Source organism: Phyllobates terribilis, unplaced genomic scaffold, assembly GCF_046119375.1.
Source record: "Phyllobates terribilis strain yellow unplaced genomic scaffold, ASM4611937v1 Scaffold_9__5_contigs__length_417890890, whole genome shotgun sequence".
Taxonomy (NCBI): Eukaryota; Metazoa; Chordata; class Amphibia; order Anura; family Dendrobatidae; genus Phyllobates; species Phyllobates terribilis.
The window spans coordinates 300,665,964-300,684,197 of NW_027362769.1; the positions used below are offsets into that span (position 1 = coordinate 300,665,964).

Here is an 18,234-nt window from a genome sequence, read left to right on the forward strand (position 1 = left end):
TAACTACGCAGCCAACTTGCCTGCATGAACATGTAGAAACCAGACGATAGGACTATAGCAGCTTTCTTGAAAGAGAAAAGAATCAACTTTCATGCTTGAAGTATACACCATTTTGACTCAAAATGAAAGCCAATCTTGTCAAAGGGAAAGAAGCAGATTATACCGACAAGGATGGGATTCGAACCCATGCATGAAGAGCACAATGGATTAGCAGTCCATTGCCTTAACCACTCGGCTACCTCGTCTACATGACCAAGTTTAAATTAGGAGGTAAGATCTCATGAGGATTTTAAGCTGTCAGGGTGTTTTTGCTGAAGATTGTATAAAGGCTTTTGGCAGTGTGGCCTCATCTCATCTCCTAGAGTATCTATTGTCTAAAGTTAGATTAGGACAAACCTTATCAGAAATGAACCAGTGCAAAGGGTTTTAATAGCAACTTATCAATCATTCCTAATTGTTTCTACTTTTGGCACTGCAGTGGCATTCTTTCAATCTTTCTATTCTGTCTCATGAATGGGAAGCAAAACAAGTCCCAATTTCCAGCTGTGATAAAAGATGGATCATTTAATTATGGAACTTCAAATCCCAAGCCCTTGTTCTCGATACAGCTTCTGTCGCATTCTGCAAATTTGTCATGGTCCTTTTCGAGAATGCTCTTCAAAAAATACTCGGTTTCTTAATTGCCATGACTGAGAGCGACATTTTATTCAATGCTTCTGCTGTGCTTGGAATGGAACTGAAGCTCAATGTTGTTTTGCGCAATTAACCACTTGAAATTATCGATTAGTGACTAAATCTTCCCTGGCTTTCCCGTCCTCACCAGCTTGTGGTGCTGTGTCTTAGTTGGTTAAAGCGCCTGTCTAGTAAACAGGAGATCCTTAGTTCAAATCTCAGCAGTGCCTTCTTTTCATCTTCTCACTATGAAGCTTTCTAACCTCAGAGTGGGACAACATCAAATTGGCCTTTGCTAAGTCTCTGTGATAGTGCAATAGTGGGAGTAAGAATCTGCTATAAGTGCTAAAGAGGAAGAAACATGAAATCAAGCATGAAAAATGTAAAACCAGTGGATTTTATTTTACTATTTTGAAATGCCTCCTCCTTACGTATCTGACTCTCTAAGCAAAGTTTGATAGCAGCCTTCTTGAATGGTAGAAGATTTAAACTTTCATGTTTGAAGAATTCATTGCTTGGGCAGAAAATAAAACCTTGAGCTGGAAAATTAAAAGAATCATAAAAGAAATAGGACAGATTGAATTCAAAGCCATGCATGCATAGCTCAATCTCTTAACTGCATTGTTAATGTATCATCTTAACTACGCAGCCAACTTGCCTGCATGAACATGTAGAAACCAGACGATAGGACTATAGCAGCTTTCTTGAAAGAGAAAAGAATCAACTTTCATGCTTGAAGTATACACCATTTTGACTAAAAATGAAAGCCAATCTTGTCAAAGGGAAAGAAGCAGATTATACCGACAAGGATGGGATTCGAACCCATGCATGAAGAGCACAATGGATTAGCAGTCCATTGCCTTAACCACTCGGCTACCTCGTCTACATGACCAAGTTTAAATTAGGAGGTAAGATCTCATGAGGATTTTAAGCTGTCAGGGTGTTTTTGCTGAAGATTGTATAAAGGCTTTTGGCAGTGTGGCCTCATCTCATCTCCTAGAGTATCTATTGTCTAAAGTTAGATTAGGACAAACCTTATCAGAAATGAACCAGTGCAAAGGGTTTTAATAGCAACTTATCAATCATTCCTAATTGTTTCTACTTTTGGCACTGCAGTGGCATTCTTTCAATCTTTCTATTCTGTCTCATGAATGGGAAGCAAAACAAGTCCCAATTTCCAGCTGTGATAAAAGATGGATCATTTAATTATGGAACTTCAAATCCCAAGCCCTTGTTCTCGATACAGCTTCTGTCGTATTCTGCAAATTTGTCATGGTCCTTTTCGAGAATGCTCTTCAAAAAAATACTCGGTTTCTTAATTGCCATGACTGAGAGCGACATTTTATTCAATGCTTCTGCTGTGCTTGGAATGGAACTGAAGTTCAATGTTGTTTTGCTCAATTAACCTCTTGAAATTATCGATTAGTGACTAATTCTTCCCTGGCTTTCCCGTCCTCACCAGCTTGTGGTGCTGTGTCTTAGTTGGTTAAAGCGCCTGTCTAGTAAACAGGAGATCCTGAGTTCAAATCTCAGCAGTGCCTTCTTTTCATCTTCTCACTATGAAGCTTTCTATCCTCATAGTGGGACAACATCAAATTGGCCTTTGCTAAGTCTCTGTGATAGTGCAATAGTGGGAGTAAGAATCTGCTATAAGTGCTAAAGAGGAAGAAAGATGGAATCAAGCATTAAAAAAGTAAAACCAGTGGATTTTATTTTACTATTTTGAAATGCCTCCTCCTTACGTATCTGACTCTCTAAGCAAAGTTTGATAGCAGCCTTCTTGAATGGTAGAAGATTTAAACTTTCATGTTTGAAGAATTCATTGCTTGGGCAGAAAATAAAACCTTGAGCTGGAAAATTAAAAGAATCATAAAAGAAATAGGACAGATTGAATTCAAAGCCATGCATGCATAGCTCAATCTCTTAACTGCATTGTTAATGTATCATCTTAACTACACAGCCAACTTGCCTGCATGAACATGTAGAAACCAGACGATAGGACTATAGCAGCTTTCTTGAAAGAGAAAAGAATCAACTTTCATGCTTGAAGTATACACCATTTTGACTAAAAATGAAAGCCAAGCTTGTCAAAGGGAAAGAAGCAGATTATACCGACAAGGATGGGATTCGAACCCATGCATGAAGAGCACAATGGATTAGCAGTCCATTGCCTTAACCACTCGGCTACCTCGTCTACATGACCAAGTTTAAATTAGGAGGTAAGATCTCATGAGGATTTTAAGCTGTCAGGGTGTTTTTGCTGAAGATTGTATAAAGGCTTTTGGCAGTGTGGCCTCATCTCATCTCCTAGAGTATCTATTGTCTAAAGTTAGATTAGGACAAACCTTATCAGAAATGAACCAGTGCAAAGGGTTTTAATAGCAACTTATCAATCATTCCTAATTGTTTCTACTTTTGGCACTGCAGTGGCATTCTTTCAATCTTTCTATTCTGTCTCATGAATGGGAAGCAAAACAAGTCCCAATTTCCAGCTGTGATAAAAGATGGATCATTTAATTATGGAACTTCAAATCCCAAGCCCTTGTTCTCGATACAGCTTCTGTCGCATTCTGCAAATTTGTCATGGTCCTTTTCGAGAATGCTCTTCAAAAAATACTCGGTTTCTTAATTGCCATGACTGAGAGCGACATTTTATTCAATGCTTCTGCTGTGCTTGGAATGGAACTGAAGCTCAATGTTGTTTTGCGCAATTAACCACTTGAAATTATCGATTAGTGACTAAATCTTCCCTGGCTTTCCCGTTCTCACCAGCTTGTGGTGCTGTGTCTTAGTTGGTTAAAGCGCCTGTCTAGTAAACAGGAGATCCTGAGTTCAAATCTCAGCATTACCTTCTTTTCATCTTCTCAGTGTGAAGCTTTCTATCCTCATTGTGGGACAACATCAAATTGACCTTTGCTAAGTCTCTGTGATAGTGCAATAGTGGGAGTAAGAATCTGCTATAAGTGCTAAAGAGGAAGAAACATGGAATCAAGCATGAGAAAAGTAAAACCAGTGGATTTTATTTTACTATTTTGAAATGCCTCCTCCTTACGTATCTGACTCTCTAAGCAAAGTTTGATAGCAGCCTTCTTGAATGGTAGAAGATTTAAACTTTCATGTTTGAAGAATTCATTGCTTGGGCAGAAAATAAAACCTTGAGCTGGAAAATTAAAAGAATCATAAAAGAAATAGGACAGATTGAATTCAAAGCCATGCATGCATAGCTCAATCTCTTAACTGCATTGTTAATGTATCATCTTAACTACACAGCCAACTTGCCTGCATGAACATGTAGAAACCAGACGATAGGACTATAGCAGCTTTCTTGAAAGAGAAAAGAATCAACTTTCATGCTTGAAGTATACACCATTTTGACTAAAAATGAAAGCCAATCTTGTCAAAGGGAAAGAAGCAGATTATACCGACAAGGATGGGATTCGAACCCATGCATGAAGAGCACAATGGATTAGCAGTCCATCGCCTTAACCACTCGGCCACTTCGTCTACATGACCAAGTTTAAATTAGGAGGTAAGATCTCATGAGGATTTTAAGCTGTCAGGGTGTTTTTGCTGAAGATTGTATAAAGGCTTTTGGCAGTGTGGCCTCATCTCATCTCCTAGAGTATCTATTGTCTAAAGTTAGATTAGGACAAACCTTATCAGAAATGAACCAGTGCAAAGGGTTTTAATAGCAACTTATCAATCATTCCTAATTGTTTCTACTTTTGGCACTGCAGTCGCATTCTTTCAATCTGTCTATTCTGTCTCATGAATGGGAAGCAAAACAAGTCCCAATTTCCAGCTGTGATAAAAGATGGATCATTTAATTATGGAACTTCAAATCCCAAGCCCTTGTTCTCGATACAGCTTCTGTCGCATTCTGCAAATTTGTCATGGTCCTTTTCGAGAATGCTCTTCAAAAAATACTCGGTTTCTTAATTGCCATGACTGAGAGCGACATCTTATTCAATGCTTCTGCTGTGCTTGGAATGGAACTGAAGCTCAATGTTGTTTTGCTCAATTAACCACTTGAAATTATCGATTAGTGACTAATTCTTCCCTGGCTTTCCCGTCCTCACCAGCTTGTGGTGCTGTGTCTTAGTTGGTTAAAGCGCCTGTCTAGTAAACAGGAGATCCTGAGTTCAAATCTCAGCAGTGCCTTCTTTTCATCTTCTCACTATGAAGCTTTCTATCCTCATAGTGGGACAACATCAAATTGGCCTTTGCTAAGTCTCTGTGATAGTGCAATAGTGGGAGTAAGAATCTGCTATAAGTGCTAAAGAGGAAGAAAGATGGAATCAAGCATGAAAAAAGTAAAACCAGTGGATTTTATTTTACTATTTTGAAATGCCTCCTCCTTACGTATCTGACTCTCTAAGCAAAGTTTGATAGCAGCCTTCTTGAATGGTAGAAGATTTAAACTTTCATGTTTGAAGAATTCATTGCTTGGGCAGAAAATAAAACCTTGAGCTGGAAAATTAAAAGAATCATAAAAGAAATAGGACAGATTGAATTCAAAGCCATGCATGCATAGCTCAATCTCTTAACTGCATTGTTAATGTATCATCTTAACTACACAGCCAACTTGCCTGCATGAACATGTAGAAACCAGACGATAGGACTATAGCAGCTTTCTTGAAAGAGAAAAGAATCAACTTTCATGCTTGAAGTATACACCATTTTGACTAAAAATGAAAGCCAAGCTTGTCAAAGGGAAAGAAGCAGATTATACCGACAAGGATGGGATTCGAACCCATGCATGAAGAGCACAATGGATTAGCAGTCCATTGCCTTAACCACTCGGCTACCTCGTCTACATGACCAAGTTTAAATTAGGAGGTAAGATCTCATGAGGATTTTAAGCTGTCAGGGTGTTTTTGCTGAAGATTGTATAAAGGCTTTTGGCAGTGTGGCCTCATCTCATCTCCTAGAGTATCTATTGTCTAAAGTTAGATTAGGACAAACCTTATCAGAAATGAACCAGTGCAAAGGGTTTTAATAGCAACTTATCAATCATTCCTAATTGTTTCTACTTTTGGCACTGCAGTGGCATTCTTTCAATCTTTCTATTCTGTCTCATGAATGGGAAGCAAAACAAGTCCCAATTTCCAGCTGTGATAAAAGATGGATCATTTAATTATGGAACTTCAAATCCCAAGCCCTTGTTCTCGATACAGCTTCTGTCGCATTCTGCAAATTTGTCATGGTCCTTTTCGAGAATGCTCTTCAAAAAATACTCGGTTTCTTAATTGCCATGACTGAGAGCGACATTTTATTCAATGCTTCTGCTGTGCTTGGAATGGAACTGAAGCTCAATGTTGTTTTGCGCAATTAACCACTTGAAATTATCGATTAGTGACTAAATCTTCCCTGGCTTTCCCGTTCTCACCAGCTTGTGGTGCTGTGTCTTAGTTGGTTAAAGCGCCTGTCTAGTAAACAGGAGATCCTGAGTTCAAATCTCAGCATTACCTTCTTTTCATCTTCTCAGTGTGAAGCTTTCTATCCTCATTGTGGGACAACATCAAATTGACCTTTGCTAAGTCTCTGTGATAGTGCAATAGTGGGAGTAAGAATCTGCTATAAGTGCTAAAGAGGAAGAAACATGGAATCAAGCATGAGAAAAGTAAAACCAGTGGATTTTATTTTACTATTTTGAAATGCCTCCTCCTTACGTATCTGACTCTCTAAGCAAAGTTTGATAGCAGCCTTCTTGAATGGTAGAAGATTTAAACTTTCATGTTTGAAGAATTCATTGCTTGGGCAGAAAATAAAACCTTGAGCTGGAAAATTAAAAGAATCATAAAAGAAATAGGACAGATTGAATTCAAAGCCATGCATGCACAGCTCAATCTCTTAACTGCATTGTTAATGTATCATCTTAACTACACAGCCAACTTGCCTGCATGAACATGTAGAAACCAGACGATAGGACTATAGCAGCTTTCTTGAAAGAGAAAAGAATCAACTTTCATGCTTGAAGAATACACCATTTTAACTAAAAATGAAAGCCAAGCTTGTCAAAGGGAAAGAAGCAGATTATACCGACAAGGATGGGATTCGAACCCATGCATGAAGAGCACAATGGATTAGCAGTCCATTGCCTTAACCACTCGGCTACCTCGTCTACATGACCAAGTTTAAATTAGGAGGTAAGATCTCATGAGGATTTTAAGCTGTCAGGGTGTTTTTGCTGAAGATTGTATAAAGGCTTTTGGCAGTGTGGCCTCATCTCATCTCCTAGAGTATCTATTGTCTAAAGTTAGATTAGGACAAACCTTATCAGAAATGAACCAGTGCAAAGGGTTTTAATAGCAACTTATCAATCATTCCTAATTGTTTCTACTTTTGGCACTGCAGTGGCATTCTTTCAATCTTTCTATTCTGTCTCATGAATGGGAAGCAAAACAAGTCCCAATTTCCAGCTGTGATAAAAGATGGATCATTTAATTATGGAACTTCAAATCCCAAGCCCTTGTTCTCGATACAGCTTCTGTCGCATTCTGCAAATTTGTCATGGTCCTTTTCGAGAATGCTCTTCAAAAAATACTCGGTTTCTTAATTGCCATGACTGAGAGCGACATTTTATTCAATGCTTCTGCTGTGCTTGGAATGGAACTGAAGCTCAATGTTGTTTTGCGCAATTAACCACTTGAAATTATCGATTAGTGACTAAATCTTCCCTGGCTTTCCCGTTCTCACCAGCTTGTGGTGCTGTGTCTTAGTTGGTTAAAGCGCCTGTCTAGTAAACAGGAGATCCTGAGTTCAAATCTCAGCATTACCTTCTTTTCATCTTCTCAGTGTGAAGCTTTCTATCCTCATTGTGGGACAACATCAAATTGACCTTTGCTAAGTCTCTGTGATAGTGCAATAGTGGGAGTAAGAATCTGCTATAAGTGCTAAAGAGGAAGAAACATGGAATCAAGCATGAGAAAAGTAAAACCAGTGGATTTTATTTTACTATTTTGAAATGCCTCCTCCTTACGTATCTGACTCTCTAAGCAAAGTTTGATAGCAGCCTTCTTGAATGGTAGAAGATTTAAACTTTCATGTTTGAAGAATTCATTGCTTGGGCAGAAAATAAAACCTTGAGCTGGAAAATTAAAAGAATCATAAAAGAAATAGGACAGATTGAATTCAAAGCCATGCATGCATAGCTCAATCTCTTAACTGCATTGTTAATGTATCATCTTAACTACACAGCCAACTTGCCTGCATGAACATGTAGAAACCAGACGATAGGACTATAGCAGCTTTCTTGAAAGAGAAAAGAATCAACTTTCATGCTTGAAGTATACACCATTTTGACTAAAAATGAAAGCCAATCTTGTCAAAGGGAAAGAAGCAGATTATACCGACAAGGATGGGATTCGAACCCATGCATGAAGAGCACAATGGATTAGCAGTCCATCGCCTTAACCACTCGGCCACTTCATGTACATGACCAAGTTTAAATTAGGAGGTAAGATCTCATGAGGATTTTAAGCTGTCAGGGTGTTTTTGCTGAAGATTGTATAAAGGCTTTTGGCAGTGTGGCCTCATCTCATCTCCTAGAGTATCTATTGTCTAAAGTTAGATTAGGACAAACCTTATCAGAAATGAACCAGTGCAAAGGGTTTTAATAGCAACTTATCAATCATTCCTAATTGTTTCTACTTTTGGCACTGCAGTGGCATTCTTTCAATCTTTCTATTCTGTCTCATGAATGGGAAGCAAAACAAGTCCCAATTTCCAGCTGTGATAAAAGATGGATCATTTAATTATGGAACTTCAAATCCCAAGCCCTTGTTCTCGATACAGCTTCTGTCGCATTCTGCAAATTTGTCATGGTCCTTTTCGAGAATGCTCTTCAAAAAATACTCGGTTTCTTAATTGCCATGACTGAGAGCGACATTTTATTCAATGCTTCTGCTGTGCTTGGAATGGAACTGAAGCTCAATGTTGTTTTGCGCAATTAACCACTTGAAATTATCGATTAGTGACTAAATCTTCCCTGGCTTTCCCGTCCTCACCAGCTTGTGGTGCTGTGGCTTAGTTGGTTAAAGCGCCTGTCTAGTAAACAGGAGATCCTGAGTTCAAATCTCAGCATTACCTTCTTTTCATCTTCTCAGTGTGAAGCTTTCTATCCTCATTGTGGGACAACATCAAATTGACCTTTGCTAAGTCTCTGTGATAGTGCAATAGTGGGAGTAAGAATCTGCTATAAGTGCTAAAGAGGAAGAAAGATGGAATCAAGCATGAAAAAAGTAAAACCAGTGGATTTTAATTTACTATTTTGAAATGCCTCCTCCTTACGTATCTGACTCTCTAAGCAAAGTTTGATAGCAGCCTTCTTGAATGGTAGAAGATTTAAACTTTCATGTTTGAAGAATTCATTGCTTGGGCAGAAAATAAAACCTTGAGCTGGAAAATTAAAAGAATCATAAAAGAAATAGGACAGATTGAATTCAAAGCCATGCATGCATAGCTCAATCTCTTAACTGCATTGTTAATGTATCATCTTAACTACGCAGCCAACTTGCCTGCATGAACATGTAGAAACCAGACGATAGGACTATAGCAGCTTTCTTGAAAGAGAAAAGAATCAACTTTCATGCTTGAAGTATACACCATTTTGACAAAAAATGAAAGCCAATCTTGTCAAAGGGAAAGAAGCAGATTATACCGACAAGGATGGGATTTGAACCCATGCATGAAGAGCACAATGGATTAGCAGTCCATCGCCTTAACCACTCGGCCACTTCGTCTACATGACCAAGTTTAAATTAGGAGGTAAGATCTCATGAGGATTTTAAGCTGTCAGGGTGTTTTTGCTGAAGATTGTATAAAGGCTTTTGGCAGTGTGGCCTCATCTCATCTCCTAGAGTATCTATTGTCTAAAGTTAGATTAGGACAAACCTTATCAGAAATGAACCAGTGCAAAGGGTTTTAATAGCAACTTATCAATCATTCCTAATTGTTTCTACTTTTGGCACTGCAGTGGCATTCTTTCAATCTTTCTATTCTGTCTCATGAATGGGAAGCAAAACAAGTCCCAATTTCCAGCTGTGATAAAAGATGGATCATTTAATTATGGAACTTCAAATCCCAAGCCCTTGTTCTCGATACAGCTTCTGTCGCATTCTGCAAATTTGTCATGGTCCTTTTCGAGAATGCTCTTCAAAAAATACTCGGTTTCTTAATTGCCATGACTGAGAGCGACATTTTATTCAATGCTTCTGCTGTGCTTGGAATGGAACTGAAGCTCAATGTTGTTTTGCGCAATTAACCACTTGAAATTATCGATTAGTGACTAAATCTTCCCTGGCTTTCCCGTCCTCACCAGCTTGTGGTGCTGTGTCTTAGTTGGTTAAAGCGCCTGTCTAGTAAACAGGAGATCCTGAGTTCAAATCTCAGCATTACCTTCTTTTCATCTTCTCAGTATGAAGCTTTCTATCCTCATAGTGGGACAACATCAAATTGACCTTTGCTAAGTCTCTGTGATAGTGCAATAGTGGGAGTAAGAATCTGCTATAAGTGCTAAAGAGGAAGAAAGATGGAATCAAGCATGAAAAAAGTAAAACCAGTGGATTTTATTTTACTATTTTGAATTGCCTCCTCCTTACGTATCTGACTCTCTAAGCAAAGTTTGATGGCAGCCTAATTGAATGGTAGAAGATTTAAACTTTCATGTTTGAAGAATTCATTGCTTGGGCAGAAAATAAAACCTTGAGCTGGAAACTTAAAAGAATCAGAAAAGAAATAGGACAGATTGAATTCAAAGCCATGCATGCATAGCTCAATCTCTTAACTGCATTGTTAATGTATCATCTTAACTACACAGCCAACTTGCCTGCATGAACATGTAGAAACCAGACGATAGGACTATAGCAGCTTTCTTGAAAGAGAAAAGAATCAACTTTCATGCTTGAAGTATACACCATTTTGACTAAAAATGAAAGCCAATCTTGTCAAAGGGAAAGAAGCAGATTATACCGACAAGGATGGGATTCAAACCCATGCATGAAGAGCACAATGGATTAGCAGTCCATTGCCTTAACCACTCGGCTACCTCGTCTACATGACCAAGTTTAAATTAGGAGGTAAGATCTCATGAGGATTTTAAGCTGTCAGGGTGTTTTTGCTGAAGATTGTATAAAGGCTTTTGGCAGTGTGGCCTCATCTCATCTCCTAGAGTATCTATTGTCTAAAGTTAGATTAGGACAAACCTTATCAGAAATGAACCAGTGCAAAGGGTTTTAATAGCAACTTATCAATAATTCCTAATTGTTTCTACTTTTGGCACTGCAGTCGCATTCTTTCAATCTGTCTATTCTGTCTCATGAATGGGAAGCAAAACAAGTCCCAATTTCCAGCTGTGATAAAAGATGGATCATTTAATTATGGAACTTCAAATCCCAAGCCCTTGTTCTCGATACAGCTTCTGTCGCATTCTGCAAATTTGTCATGGTCCTTTTCGAGAATGCTCTTCAAAAAATACTCGGTTTCTTAATTGCCATGACTGAGAGCGACATCTTATTCAATGCTTCTGCTGTGCTTGGAATGGAACTGAAGCTCAATGTTGTTTTGCTCAATTAACCACTTGAAATTATCGATTAGTGACTAATTCTTCCCTGGCTTTCCCGTCCTCACCAGCTTGTGGTGCTGTGTCTTAGTTGGTTAAAGCGCCTGTCTAGTAAACAGGAGATCCTGAGTTCAAATCTCAGCATTACCTTCTTTTCATCTTCTCAGTGTGAAGCTTTCTATCCTCATTGTGGGACAACATCAAATTGACCTTTGCTAAGTCTCTGTGATAGTGCAATAGTGGGAGTAAGAATCTGCTATAAGTGCTAAAGAGGAAGAAACATGGAATCAAGCATGAGAAAAGTAAAACCAGTGGATTTTATTTTACTATTTTGAAATGCCTCCTCCTTACGTATCTGACTCTCTAAGCAAAGTTTGATAGCAGCCTTCTTGAATGGTAGAAGATTTAAACTTTCATGTTTGAAGAATTCATTGCTTGGGCAGAAAATAAAACCTTGAGCTGGAAAATTAAAAGAATCATAAAAGAAATAGGACAGATTGAATTCAAAGCCATGCATGCATAGCTCAATCTCTTAACTGCATTGTTAATGTATCATCTTAACTACAGAGCCAACTTGCCTGCATGAACATGTAGAAACCAGACGATAGGACTATAGCAGCTTTCTTGAAAGAGAAAAGAATCAACTTTCATGCTTGAAGTATACACCATTTTGACTAAAAATGAAAGCCAATCTTGTCAAAGGGAAAGAAGCAGATTATACCGACAAGGATGGGATTCAAACCCATGCATGAAGAGCACAATGGATTAGCAGTCCATCGCCTTAACCACTCGGCCACTTCATGTACATGACCAAGTTTAAATTCGGAGGTAAGATCTCATGAGGATTTTAAGCTGTCAGGGTGTTTTTGCTGAAGATTGTATAAAGGCTTTTGGCAGTGTGGCCTCATCTCATCTCCTAGAGTATCTATTGTCTAAAGTTAGATTAGGACAAACCTTATCAGAAATGAACCAGTGCAAAGGGTTTTAATAGCAACTTATCAATCATTCCTAATTGTTTCTACTTTTGGCACTGCAGTGGCATTCTTTCAATCTTTCTATTCTGTCTCATGAATGGGAAGCAAAACAAGTCCCAATTTCCAGCTGTGATAAAAGATGGATCATTTAATTATGGAACTTCAAATCCCAAGCCCTTGTTCTCGATATAGCTTCTGTCGCATTCTGCAAATTTGTCATGGTCCTTTTCGAGAATGCTCTTCAAAAAATACTCGGTTTCTTAATTGCCATGACTGAGAGCGACATTTTATTCAATGCTTCTGCTGTGCTTGGAATGGAACTGAAGCTCAATGTTGTTTTGCGCAATTAACCACTTGAAATTATCGATTAGTGACTAAATCTTCCCTGGCTTTCCCGTCCTCACCAGCTTGTGGTGCTGTGGCTTAGTTGGTTAAAGTGCCTGTCTAGTAAACAGGAGATCCTGAGTTCAAATCTCAGCATTACCTTCTTTTCATCTTCTCAGTGTGAAGCTTTCTATCCTCATTGTGGGACAACATCAAATTGACCTTTGCTAAGTCTCTGTGATAGTGCAATAGTGGGAGTAAGAATCTGCTATAAGTGCTAAAGAGGAAGAAAGATGGAATCAAGCATGAAAAAAGTAAAACCAGTGGATTTTAATTTACTATTTTGAAATGCCTCCTCCTTACGTATCTGACTCTCTAAGCAAAGTTTGATAGCAGCCTTCTTGAATGGTAGAAGATTTAAACTTTCATGTTTGAAGAATTCATTGCTTGGGCAGAAAATAAAACCTTGAGCTGGAAAATTAAAAGAATCATAAAAGAAATAGGACAGATTGAATTCAAAGCCATGCATGCATAGCTCAATCTCTTAACTGCATTGTTAATGTATCATCTTAACTACGCAGCCAACTTGCCTGCATGAACATGTAGAAACCAGACGATAGGACTATAGCAGCTTTCTTGAAAGAGAAAAGAATCAACTTTCATGCTTGAAGTATACACCATTTTGACAAAAAATGAAAGCCAATCTTGTCAAAGGGAAAGAAGCAGATTATACCGACAAGGATGGGATTCGAACCCATGCATGAAGAGCACAATGGATTAGCAGTCCATCGCCTTAACCACTCGGCCACTTCGTCTACATGGCCAAGTTTAAATTAGGAGGTAAGATCTCATGAGGATTTTAAGCTGTCAGGGTGTTTTTGCTGAAGATTGTATAAAGGCTTTTGGCAGTGTGGCCTCATCTCATCTCCTAGAGTATCTATTGTCTAAAGTTAGATTAGGACAAACCTTATCAGAAATGAACCAGTGCAAAGGGTTTTAATAGCAACTTATCAATCATTCCTAATTGTTTCTACTTTTGGCACTGCAGTGGCATTCTTTCAATCTTTCTATTCTGTCTCATGAATGGGAAGCAAAACAAGTCCCAATTTCCAGCTGTGATAAAAGATGGATCATTTAATTATGGAACTTCAAATCCCAAGCCCTTGTTCTCGATACAGCTTCTGTCGCATTCTGCAAATTTGTCATGGTCCTTTTCGAGAATGCTCTTCAAAAAATACTCGGTTTCTTAATTGCCATGACTGAGAGCGACATCTTATTCAATGCTTCTGCTGTGCGTGGAATGGAACTGAAGCTCAATGTTGTTTTGCTCAATTAACCACTTGAAATTATCGATTAGTGACTAAATCTTCCCTGGCTTTCCCGTCCTCACCAGCTTGTGGTGCTGTGTCTTAGTTGGTTAAAGCGCCTGTCTAGTAAACAGGAGATCCTGAGTTCAAATCTCAGCAGTGCCTTCTTTTCATCTTCTCACTATGAAGCTTTCTATCCTCATAGTGGGACAACATCAAATTGGCCTTTGCTAAGTCTCTGTGATAGTGCAATAGTGGGAGTAAGAATCTGCTATAAGTGCTAAAGAGGAAGAAAGATGGAATCAAGCATGAGAAAAGTAAAACCAGTGGATTTTATTTTACTATTTTGAAATGCCTCCTCCTTACGTATCTGACTCTCTAAGCAAAGTTTGATAGCAGCCTTCTTGAATGGTAGAAGATTTAAACTTTCAAGTTTGAAGAATTCATTGCTTGGGCAGAAAATAAAACCTTGAGCTGGAAACTTAAAAGAATCAGAAAAGAAATAGGACAGATTAAATTCAAAACCATGCATGCATAGCTCAATCTCTTAACTGCATTGTTAATGTATAGTCTTAACTACACAGCCAACTTACCTGCATGAACATGTAGAAACCAGACGATAGGACTATAGCAGCTTTCTTGAAAGAGAAAAGAATCAACTTTCATGCTTGAAGTATACACCATTTTGCCTAAAAATGAAGGCCAATCTTGTCAAACAGAAAGAAGCAGATTATACCGACGAGGATGGGATTCAAACTCCATGCATGCAGAGCACAATGGATTATCAGTCCATCGCCTTAACCACTCGGCCACCTCGTCTACATGACCAAGTTTAAATTAGGAGGTAAGATCTCATGAGGATTTTAAGCTGTCAGGGTGTTTTTACTGAAGATTGTATAAAGGCTTTTGGCAGTGTGGCCTCATCTCATCTCCTAGAGTATCTATTGTCTAAAGTTAGATTAGGACAAACCTTATCAGAAATGAACCAGTGCAAAGGGTTTTAATAGCAACTTATCAATCATTCCTAATTGTTTCTACTTTTGGCACTGCAGTGGCATTCTTTCAATCTGTCTATTCTGTCTCATGACTGGGAAGCAAAACAAGTCCCAATTTCCAGCTGTGATAAAAGATGGATCATTTAATTATGGAACTTCAAATCCCAAGCCCTTGTCCTTGATACAGCTTCTGTCGCATTCTGCAAATTTGTCATGGTACTTTTCGAGAATGCTCTTCAAAAATTACTCGGTTTCTTAATTGTCATGACTGAGAGCGACATCTTATTCAAAGCTTCTGCTGTGCGAGGAATGGAACTGAAGCTCAATGTTGTTTTGCTCAATTAACCACTTGAAATTATCGATTAGTGACTAAATCTTCCCTGGCTTTCCCGTCCTCACCAGCTTGTGGTGCTGTGGCTTAGTTGGTTAAAGCACCTGTCTAGTAAACAGGAGATGCTGAGTTCAAATCTCTGCAGTGCTTTCTTTTCATCTTCTCAGTATGAAGCTTTCTATCCTCATATTGGGACAACATCAAATTGGCCTTTGCTAATTCTTTGTGATAGTGCAATAGTGGGAGTAAGAATCTGCTATAAGTGCTAAAGAGGAAGAAAGATGGAATCAAGCATGAAAAAAGTAAAACGAGTGGATTTTATTTTACTATTTTGAAATGCCTCCTCCTTACGTATCTGACTCTCTAAGCAAAGTTTGATAGCAGCCTTCTTGAATGGTAGAAGATTTAAACTTTCATGTTTGAAGAATTCATTGCTTGGGCAGAAAATAAAACCTTGAGCTGGAAACTTAAAAGAATCAGAAAAGAAATAGGACAGATTGAATTCAAAGCCATGCATGCATAGCTCAATCTCTTAACTGCATTGTTAATGTATCATCTTAACTACACAGCCAACTTTATTGCACGAACATGTAGAAACCAGACGATAGGACTATAGCAGCTTTCTTGAAAGAGAAAAGAATCAACTTTCATGCTTGAAGTATACACCATTTTGCCTAAAAATGAAAGCCAATCTTGTCAAAGGGAAAGAAGCAGATTATACCAGCGGGGATGGGATTTGAACCAATGAATGCAGAGCACAATGGATTAACAGTCCATCACCTTAACCACTCTACCACCTCGTCTACATTACCAAGTTTAAATTGGGAGGTAAGATCTCATGAGGATTTTAAGCTGTCAGGGTGTTTTTACTGAAGATTGTATAAAGGCTTTTGGCAGTGTGGCCTCATCTCATCTCCTAGAGTATCTATTGTCTAAAGTTAGATTAGGACAAACCTTATCAGAAATGAACCAGTGCAAAGGGTTTTAATAGCAACTTATCAATCATTCCTAATTGTTTCTACTTTTGGCACTGCAGTGGCATTCTTTCAATCTGTCTATTCTGTCTCATGACTGGGAAGCAAAACAAGTCTCAATTTCCAGCTGTGATAAAAGATGGATCATTTAATTATGGAACTTCAAATCCCAAGCCCTTGTTCTCGATACAGCTTCTGTCGCATTCTGCAAATTTGTCATGGTCCTTTTCGAGAATGCTCTTCAAAAAATACTCAGTTTCTTAATTGCCATGACTGAGAGCGACATCTTATTCAATGCTTCTGCTGTGCGTGGAATGGAACTGAAGCTCAATGTTGTTTTGCTCAATTAACCACTTGAAATTATCGATTAGTGACTAAATCTTCCCTGGCTTTCCCGTCCTCACCAGCTTGTGGTGCTGTGTATTAGTTGGTTAAAGCGCCTGTCTAGTAAACAGGAGATCCTGAGTTCAAATTTCAGCAGTGCCTTCTTTTCATCTTCTCAGTATGAAGCTTTCTATCCTCATATTGGGACAACATCAAATTGGCCTTTGCTAATTCTCTGTGATAGTGCAATAGTGGGAGTAAGAATCTGCTATAAGTGCTAAAGAGGAAGAAAGAAGGAATCAAGCATGAAAAAAAGTAAAACCAGAGGATTTTATTTTACTATTTTGAAATGCCTCCTCCTTACGTATCTGACTCTCTAAGCAAAGTTTGATAGCAGCCTTCTTGAATGGTAGAAGATTTAAACTTTAATGTTTGAAGAATTCATTGCTTGGGCAGAAAATAAAACCTTGAGCTGGAAACTTAAAAGAATCAGAAAAGAAATAGAACAGATTGAATTCAAAGCCATGCATGCATAGCTCAATCTCTTAACTGCATTGTTAATGTATCATCTTAACTACACAGCCAACTTGCCTGCATGAACATGTAGAAACCAGACGATAGGACTATAGCAGCTTTCTTGAAAGAGAAAAGAATCAACTTTCATGCTTGAAGTATACACCATTTTGCCTAAAAAGGAAAGCCAATCTTGTCAAACGGAAAGAAGCAGATTATGACAAGGAGGATGGGATTCGAACCCATGCATGCAGAGCACAATGGATTAGCAGTCCATCACCTTAACCACTCGGCCACCTCGTCTACATGACCAAGTTTAAATTAGGAGGTAAGATCTCATGAGGATTTTAAGCTGTCAGGGTGTTTTTACTGAAGATTGTAAAAAGGCTTTTGGCAGTGTGGCCTCATCTCATCTCCTAGAGTATCTATTGTCTAAAGTTAGATTAGGACAAACCTTATCAGAAATGAACCAGTGCAAAGGGTTTTAATAGCAACTTATCAATCATTCCTAATTGTTTCTACTTTTGGCACTGCAGTGGCATTCTTTCAATCTGTCTATTCTGTCTCATGACTGGGAAGCAAAACAAGTCCCAATTTCCAGCTGTGATAAAAGATGGATCATTTAATTATGGAACTTCAAATCCCAAGCCCTTGTTCTCGCTACAGCTTCTGTCGCATTCTGCAAATTTGTCATGGTCCTTTTCGAGAATGCTCTTCAAAAAATACTCGGTTTCTTAATTGCCATGACTGAGAGCGACATCCTATTCAATGCTTCTGCTGTGCGAGGAATGGAACTGAAGCTCAATGTTGTTTTGCTCAATTAACCACTTGAAATTATCGATTAGTGACTAAATCTTCCCTGGCTTTCCCGTCCTCACCAGCTTGTGGTGCTGTGTCTTTGTTGGTTAAAGCACCTGTCTAGTAAACAGGAGATCCTGAGTTCAAATTTCAGCAGTGCCTTCTTTTCATCTTCTCAGTATGAAGCTTTCTATCCTCATAGTGGGACAACATCAAATTGGCCTTTGCTAAGTCTCTGTGATAGTGCAATAGTGGGAGTAAGAATCTGCTATAAGTGCTAAAGAGGAAGAAAGATGGAATCAAGCATGAAAAAAGTAAAACCAGTGGATTTTATTTTACTATTTTGAAATGCCTCCTCCTTACGTATCTGACTCTCTAAGCAAAGTTTGATAGCCACCTTCTTGAATGGTAGAAGATTTAAACTTTCATGTTTGAAGAATTCATTGCTTGGGCAGAAAATA

The 18,234-nt window shown here is 38.5% G+C and overlaps 20 non-coding genes across 20 annotated transcripts; 10 read left to right on the plus strand and 10 right to left on the minus strand.

The window, feature by feature from the left end:
- Window positions 1-163: 163 nt before the first annotated feature.
- Window positions 164-245, minus strand: TRNAS-GCU (transfer RNA serine (anticodon GCU)). Its single transcript has one exon. It is a non-coding gene; the product is annotated as a tRNA-Ser (tRNA).
- Window positions 246-1,473: 1,228 nt separating this feature from the next.
- On the minus strand, window positions 1,474-1,555 carry TRNAS-GCU (transfer RNA serine (anticodon GCU)). Its single transcript has one exon. It is a non-coding gene; the product is annotated as a tRNA-Ser (tRNA).
- Window positions 1,556-2,139: 584 nt separating this feature from the next.
- TRNAT-AGU (transfer RNA threonine (anticodon AGU)) lies at window positions 2,140-2,213 on the plus strand. The gene has a single exon. It is a non-coding gene; the product is annotated as a tRNA-Thr (tRNA).
- Window positions 2,214-2,784: 571 nt separating this feature from the next.
- TRNAS-GCU (transfer RNA serine (anticodon GCU)) lies at window positions 2,785-2,866 on the minus strand. Its single transcript has one exon. It is a non-coding gene; the product is annotated as a tRNA-Ser (tRNA).
- A 583-nt stretch (window positions 2,867-3,449) lies between these two features.
- TRNAT-AGU (transfer RNA threonine (anticodon AGU)) lies at window positions 3,450-3,523 on the plus strand. The gene has a single exon. It is a non-coding gene; the product is annotated as a tRNA-Thr (tRNA).
- A 571-nt stretch (window positions 3,524-4,094) lies between these two features.
- TRNAS-GCU (transfer RNA serine (anticodon GCU)) lies at window positions 4,095-4,176 on the minus strand. The gene has a single exon. It is a non-coding gene; the product is annotated as a tRNA-Ser (tRNA).
- Window positions 4,177-4,759: 583 nt separating this feature from the next.
- Window positions 4,760-4,833, plus strand: TRNAT-AGU (transfer RNA threonine (anticodon AGU)). Its single transcript has one exon. It is a non-coding gene; the product is annotated as a tRNA-Thr (tRNA).
- Window positions 4,834-5,404: 571 nt separating this feature from the next.
- Window positions 5,405-5,486, minus strand: TRNAS-GCU (transfer RNA serine (anticodon GCU)). The gene has a single exon. It is a non-coding gene; the product is annotated as a tRNA-Ser (tRNA).
- A 583-nt stretch (window positions 5,487-6,069) lies between these two features.
- On the plus strand, window positions 6,070-6,143 carry TRNAT-AGU (transfer RNA threonine (anticodon AGU)). The gene has a single exon. It is a non-coding gene; the product is annotated as a tRNA-Thr (tRNA).
- Window positions 6,144-6,714: 571 nt separating this feature from the next.
- On the minus strand, window positions 6,715-6,796 carry TRNAS-GCU (transfer RNA serine (anticodon GCU)). The gene has a single exon. It is a non-coding gene; the product is annotated as a tRNA-Ser (tRNA).
- Window positions 6,797-7,379: 583 nt separating this feature from the next.
- On the plus strand, window positions 7,380-7,453 carry TRNAT-AGU (transfer RNA threonine (anticodon AGU)). The gene has a single exon. It is a non-coding gene; the product is annotated as a tRNA-Thr (tRNA).
- Window positions 7,454-8,689: 1,236 nt separating this feature from the next.
- Window positions 8,690-8,763, plus strand: TRNAT-AGU (transfer RNA threonine (anticodon AGU)). Its single transcript has one exon. It is a non-coding gene; the product is annotated as a tRNA-Thr (tRNA).
- A 1,236-nt stretch (window positions 8,764-9,999) lies between these two features.
- TRNAT-AGU (transfer RNA threonine (anticodon AGU)) lies at window positions 10,000-10,073 on the plus strand. The gene has a single exon. It is a non-coding gene; the product is annotated as a tRNA-Thr (tRNA).
- Window positions 10,074-10,644: 571 nt separating this feature from the next.
- Window positions 10,645-10,726, minus strand: TRNAS-GCU (transfer RNA serine (anticodon GCU)). The gene has a single exon. It is a non-coding gene; the product is annotated as a tRNA-Ser (tRNA).
- A 583-nt stretch (window positions 10,727-11,309) lies between these two features.
- On the plus strand, window positions 11,310-11,383 carry TRNAT-AGU (transfer RNA threonine (anticodon AGU)). The gene has a single exon. It is a non-coding gene; the product is annotated as a tRNA-Thr (tRNA).
- Window positions 11,384-12,619: 1,236 nt separating this feature from the next.
- Window positions 12,620-12,693, plus strand: TRNAT-AGU (transfer RNA threonine (anticodon AGU)). Its single transcript has one exon. It is a non-coding gene; the product is annotated as a tRNA-Thr (tRNA).
- Window positions 12,694-13,264: 571 nt separating this feature from the next.
- On the minus strand, window positions 13,265-13,346 carry TRNAS-GCU (transfer RNA serine (anticodon GCU)). Its single transcript has one exon. It is a non-coding gene; the product is annotated as a tRNA-Ser (tRNA).
- A 583-nt stretch (window positions 13,347-13,929) lies between these two features.
- On the plus strand, window positions 13,930-14,003 carry TRNAT-AGU (transfer RNA threonine (anticodon AGU)). Its single transcript has one exon. It is a non-coding gene; the product is annotated as a tRNA-Thr (tRNA).
- Window positions 14,004-14,574: 571 nt separating this feature from the next.
- Window positions 14,575-14,657, minus strand: TRNAI-GAU (transfer RNA isoleucine (anticodon GAU)). The gene has a single exon. It is a non-coding gene; the product is annotated as a tRNA-Ile (tRNA).
- A 2,536-nt stretch (window positions 14,658-17,193) lies between these two features.
- Window positions 17,194-17,278, minus strand: TRNAS-GCU (transfer RNA serine (anticodon GCU)). The gene has a single exon. It is a non-coding gene; the product is annotated as a tRNA-Ser (tRNA).
- Window positions 17,279-18,234: the final 956 nt, after the last annotated feature.